This window comes from Nanorana parkeri, unplaced genomic scaffold (genome assembly GCF_000935625.1).
Source record: "Nanorana parkeri isolate BGI_ZX_2015 unplaced genomic scaffold, ASM93562v1 scaffold2836, whole genome shotgun sequence".
NCBI lineage: Eukaryota > Metazoa > Chordata > Amphibia > Anura > Dicroglossidae > Nanorana > Nanorana parkeri.
This window is the reverse complement of record NW_017309104.1, coordinates 26,243-32,842: the sequence shown is the minus strand read 5'-3', so window position 1 is coordinate 32,842 and position 6,600 is coordinate 26,243. Positions and strand designations below refer to the sequence as shown.

Below are 6,600 nucleotides of genomic sequence, written 5' to 3'. Positions count from 1 at the left end.
CATCACAACCTTTCCATATACTGGGCACAGGGACATTAGCGAGATATAAAAGGTTAACAGCTGCCAATAGCAACTAAGTTTCACCCATCGCAGGTTTCAGAACAGATAATTCTCCTGCATCTTTACCTAGGCCACAAAAATTATACTACAGACATTCTATTAATAAAAGTAAGACACAAAAATGTAGAAAATGTTTTTATTTAAGAGTCTTATTTAAGCATTTGTAACTTTAAAGTCAGAAGTTTGTCTCCTGCGATGGAGCCACAGGCCTACAACAGTGACAGCCACCAAGCCAATAACTCCAGCAGTTGCTAGTGCTCTAGCCAGGTCCAGAGTGGAGTACTGCGAGGGATCAGCACCTAAGACAATGAGAAATGTTACAAGTCTGGAATCACAACTGTACACCAAACAAATCCAACATCATGAAGACATTACCTTCCAGTTTTAGCATTTCTTCATCAGCCACAGAAACAAATGCAACAGGTCCTTCAGATGTCACCGTGTTCTTCAGAGACAGCAGCTCCTGCTCTTCAGCCATTCTCCCTAAAATAAGATTTTTAGGCTTAGTTTCCATATTAGATTTCCCCAAATCAAGCCAACAATGGCCCCTTATGTAAGGGAAAGGAGTGAAAACCCCCACAAGTCACACCAGTCAGTCTGAGACCTTCTATAATACTCACTTCTCCTTCCACCACAAGAGACCACACAGCTGTCCATGTTAGATGGCACACATACGGAAGCACTGCAGTGAAAGTAGACCTGCAGACAAGTGTATACAGTTACAATACAGCATACTACAGGCATAAAAAGCAAGAGGTTGTATTAGGGTTACCAGGCCTCCAAGGGCAAGCTGGGTGTTGGCGTCTACAAATGTGAAGGTGTTGACAAGGAAGCGCTTGTAGTAGTTGGGTAGAGATATAGCCGGTGAAGGAGCTCCAACAGGAATCAGGCTGCTCACATAGTTGTCTCCAGAAAAAGGGCAACTGAAACCAACAAAGAGACATTAAGAGTTGTAATCATCACCAAAGGTATGCTAGATTACTAGCTACAGATCATTCACCTGTCATACAAGATGGGCCATTGAGGAAGGAGTGTAGGATCAGCAGAGTTGGTGGCCCAGCAGTCATTTAAGACTAGGACCAGGTTTGGGTCAGTTCTACGGATGATGCGGACCTCCAGGTAGACCGGTTCCCTGAGCACTCTGACCAGAGGATACTCATCTTCAGCATAGTAATCTTCATAGCCAAGATCTGCATTATATAGAGAAGTTACATTGCTTATCCTGCAAGTTGTCATTTCTAGTTATAATGTCCTTATCCTCACCATAGTAAGGATGTCTAGCCATGACATGCTGTTTGTGCAATGCCAAGGCTAGCAGGTTACATGCATCAAGTTTATACGCAACAGATGGGGCATGATGGGTGGCACAAGATAAGTTGGCATAGTATAATCCTACCCCACACACATGTATATTTGACCCAAGCTTCAGATTTCCTGCAGCAAGAGGGAAATTCAAAGCAGGGAGGTGAATGAGTCAAAGGAAGCAGCCCTTGTAGATGGGACATACTTCCCAGCGTATATGCTTAATAAAAGCTGGGATCAGGGACACAGGGAAAGGACACAGGGAAATCCGTGTTCAGTGATATAGAATAGGCTGCATTAAAGATGACCCGATTGCTCTGAAGTTTTGTTGCTTTATATTCTAACAGGTCCAAAAATTCAGACTTGAAGTTAAGGGCCACCCTTTGATGTCCTGCCAAGTCTGCAGTCTTGGCACCCCAGTGACAGATGGTAGTATTGTGCTCTTTACAACATTGGGAATTTTACATTACACCAATATGAACTGAAGTTCTCGGATCAGTGGAAGCATGTAGGCCAGCTTCTAGTATTCTGTGCAACAATTTCTTAATCTGATGTTCTTACCTCGTGCAATCCTCATCTCGAGCTCGAGGGGGCCAGATGTACTAACAGGAGAAGGTGGCGGCAAGGTATGCACAGTCACAGCCAGCGGTGCAATGCCGGTCTGAGTGTACCTGCAGCGCACAGTCACCCTAGATAAACAGTAGAGGGTTAGATACCATTCCTTGTCCCATTACTTGTAGCAGGTTTGCTCATCTCTTACCTCATTATACTGTCCCGAGTGATAGAAGAACCCCGCCATGTCTCTATGGTTCTTGGAGCTTCAATAGTATTCTCATAGTTCATTGGACCATCAGGGACCTGGGGTGTAGAAGAGTGAAGAGATTAGAGCTAGCCAGGCAGTCAGCTTCCCTTTGAAGCAACACACACCATCCACCATCAGTAGGATCCCAATTCCTGGTTTGTGCCCCTTTACAAGGAACGTGTAGGCGGGGTTCACTCTTGGGGTGTTGCGTGTTCGTTCCCTTTGGGTTGGCTCTGGCCTCGTGCAAACACTCCAGTGTAGTACTGCGCACACAGGGCCTCATGGCTTCCACCGCCTCTGCGGTACTCGGCGCTTCCTCCCACGTAGGAGAAAGGCCACCATGAATGGCACCCTGTGTCAGGCATCGCCCCTTTGCACACCTACCCTCCTCAGGATGGTTACAGCCACGATACAGCCCAACATCACACTCCTGTAGAACCTTCTCAGAGGTTGGAGGGAGAAGAACCAGTCCACACAGATAGTCTTTTCTTGAACGAATGAACATTGTATGAAGCATACGTTTCAGCCACCCCCAGCTGAGTGGACGGCACATCTCTTGATAGTTGCATAGTGATAAAAATGAGAGAGAGAGAAGAACAGCCCAGAGTCCACGACTTACTTCGGCCCGAGGCCCACTGGCAAATATACTCAGTCCTACAGCTTCTCACTATTCTCCAGAATCCCATCCTTGTCAGTCCTAGCTCCGTGGTTTCCCCCTCCAGGGGAATCTCTATAGCACTACATAGTCCTAGGCCTGGTCCTGTCCTTCCCATGGACCAGCCTATGTTTTAGAATCAGTCTCTCTCCAGAGACTCTGCATACAGTCTTAGACTTCTCCTGTACTCTCTCAATACTGAACTGCCTTCCCCTCTCAGGCGCCCCCTATAAATCAACTCTCCTGGGACACAGAGTCTCCCCAGGCCAGAGCTGCATCTATCTCCAGGACCCCATGGGGGCATCTAGTGGCCGTACTGCACCTACCTACAAACGCTTCCAAGGTGCATTTGACACCATTTGTTCTGTACACAAGAAACTTGGACTGTTCAGTGTATCAAGCAGGTTCTAGAGGATTGTTGGCAGTATTTGATTATCAGTTCATTCTTCACTGGATTACATTTTAGAAGCAGCCTTATGACCCCAAAACAAAGTCTCAGAAGTTAAAACTTGAGCCACCATCTTAAACTATTTTGGGCAATGAAACTGAACCCATATTGAACTTTACCAAGAGAAAGCCCTAACTAGAATTATAACTGAACAGGAGGACACCCATCAAGTGCCATCTGTGTCTCCTCTTAGGGAAAGTCACCTCCCTACTTGTCTTGGTGACTCACTGAAACCCAGTTATCAGGACGGATTAAATAGGAAATCTTCTAATGGTCAACAGAACTATGTCTCCACCAGGGACTCCCTCATTGGTGGAATTTACTCACTTCCTCTTGTGACTACCAGACTGCAAGTGGAGAAATCTCCCAAATAGGACAGATAGCAAAAACACTGACATGTATTAGAACCCCCTTATTACATCTTATATTGAAGCCATAAGTGTAGTTTTGAATTAGATCCGCTAATGCTTCAAGTCAAGGGTTTGGGCCAAGATCTCAGTCCCTTGTTTTATGCATGAAATGGAATGAGTACTGTTAAGTATTCCTAGTGCTGTGAGGGCCAGACATGGGAACAGAAAAACACACCAATTTACACTGTATAGGAATACCCACCTGATCTGCATTACTACAGGATAATGGGAATTTGAATGCTGCAAAGGAGTTACTTCTAGCTACTGACAGCCCAGGACAAGAGGTAGGGTCCACACCAATCACAGAGACCGAGTCCAGAAGCAGGGATGGCCTGGTCAGATCTTTGGACACTGCAATCCCCAGCTGTTATCAACTGCGCACTGTGTGGTCACTGTAGGAAACAGACGGTTTGTCACTATGAAGATCAGGTCTGAAAGTAATCTCATCTAGACACTGTATTGAGGACACTAGTCCATTTTTGAAGGTCATCTCACATCTGCGTGGCAATGTTAAGTTACAGGGAAGAGCACAAAATTATACAATTCGGAAGACCCTATAAGCAGGTCTTGATTAGAACTGGTGGGACTGTATACTGAGCCTGGAAAGGTAAATGGTTTAGTCACCAACAGGGCTAAAAGACCCAAGAAAAGCTAAGACCATTTTGGTTTAAACCACCATTGAGGTAACCCAATGCAAACCCCATTAAATTATATAGTTCAGCCAAACGCATTCCAGACTGGACTGCAACTCACCCATTATAAAATGCAAGTGTTGAGTGCATGTCTGTAGCCATTGATGAGGTGCTGCCAGAGTCTGTCAAAAGGTTCTTTCCCTACAGTCCAATACTGACCCCCTCCCACCTTTATTGGGCCAAGCAATATCCCACTTACACATGTTGCCAAAGAAACAAGGCATTCTGCCATCATTTGGGGAGTAGCAGCATCCCAACGCATCACAGATGTCTCTGGTTACAGGTGTTGCAGCACAGGCCAGTTTGTCCTCTTGGCTGACAGCAGAGCAGATGTCAGGGCTTGGGGCATCCATAGCTTCTAAACAAGAGAAAGTTATCATGTAGTAAGTATACATACTATACATGGAGTATAAACACCAAAAAAAGCTCTTGGATTTTAGTAGAAGGATTATAAGCTACTAGGTTTTGTGCCTCCTCAGCTTCTGTCCTAGTGACCACCCCAAGAAGTGACAAGCTACAGTGCTCATGGTTTATAGGACATTAGGTTTCCCCAATTACAAGAAAAATGACTTGTTACCGTTCTGTATTGGGCATTTCTTCTCCATCTTGTATTGCGCAACTGTCCCATTCACAATGACTTCCAGAAGCAGGACCATTAGGTGCTCTCCATCCTATCAGAAGAAAAGTGGTTTTAGAACACTGCCAGTAACAGCTCCCTCTGGAGTCTCAACCCATTCTCCTAAAACCTGCTGGTCTATACCTAAAGACCAACAAACACTCCCCAAAGACTCAATACTTATGTCATAGCCAGCACAGGCACCTTCATACTGTGTATAGCCAGGATCTCCCAACAGTTCCTGCCCTAGAGACAACAGGAGTGAGGAAGTCTCTACCAAGAGAGATTCCTTTAGGAAGTTGTCACCAGAACAGGAGTTTGATTGTTTCCTCATCACCTCTAATTCTGGTAAGGGATTGTCTTCCCCATTGACTGGTCACCAGGACAATGCAAGATCATGAATTCTAAGAGGGGCATATGACTGCAATACACATAGACATTTTAGTCCTCCCCAAAACTAAAGTTTGGGCTATACATAAAGAATGAGTTACTAGTAGATAGCACAGAACACGGTCGGTCACCATGTTTCATGATCCTTTTAGGACCATTAACCCCTTCGTGACTGACGACGTACAGTGTACGTCGCCAGCATCGGGGCTGTTTAAACAGACTCCCGGTGACTTTTGCCGCCGGGAGTCTGTTTAAACTTGTAGAGCCGACTGTCGGCTTTACAACAGAAGCGATCCTTTCTTACCTCTTCCCTTACGTAGCATCCATCATAAGCAGCACCAACTACCATTGTGTCATCAGGTCTCCTTACTACTGAGAGGCCGCAAGCAGAATCATTGGCAAGACTCTGAAATTCATCCTGGAAATCTGAACAGGAGACATATTGAAGTTGAGATTTCTACCAACAACTCAGATTGGAAAGACTCAGGTGCTGCCACATTACATTGTGGAACATGCAATGCAGGGTCAGATATGAGTATTACATGGAGGGAGATGACACCGGGGTGGTCACATATGAGAAAATTAGACTTGTAGACCAGCAAGAAACCCTCCAAAGAATATCAGTCCTGTGGGGACACCGCCTGGTACCCCACTCACCATCTCAGGCTACTATGGATAAGATGATTGTCATGTAATTGAGCAGCGATCATACAACTCCTACATCTGCCATGAAGCAGCTCAAGTACATGGCCAGTAAGTGTATGCTTAGCTACACTCCGTACCAGGTATCCCAAGTAGAGGGAGGGTGACTGCGGGTGGTGCCATCAGTAGCAACAACTATATGTAGACATCACCAGCACTCCAAAATCCATTTAGAATCACCAAGTCACTAAAAGCATTTTGGGGCCACACAGGGTCCCCTCCATCAGGCTCAGCAAGAACAACTTTGACATCACTACACTGGGGGGGGGGTCTATCAGGAATCAATTGTCAGTAAGCCACAGTTGAAAGACTACACACTACATATCCATGTTTCAGGAGACCCCAATTCTAGTTGCCTGGTTTCAACACTGAGCCACTAACAATTGTAAATGAGTTTGTACTTCACTCAGCGGCGTATTTAACTTTGCTGCTGCCCTAGTCAAGGCAGCAGCGCCGCCCCCTCCCCCGCAGCTTCTTGGAAAATCCCCCCTCCCCTGACTGACCCGCCGCTGCTCATACAGCA

The 6,600-nt window shown here is 45.8% G+C and overlaps 1 pseudogene; it reads right to left on the bottom strand.

The window, feature by feature from the left end:
• Positions 1–213: 213 nt before the first annotated feature.
• LOC108802389 lies at positions 214–6,200 on the bottom strand (annotated as a pseudogene).
• Positions 6,201–6,600: the final 400 nt, after the last annotated feature.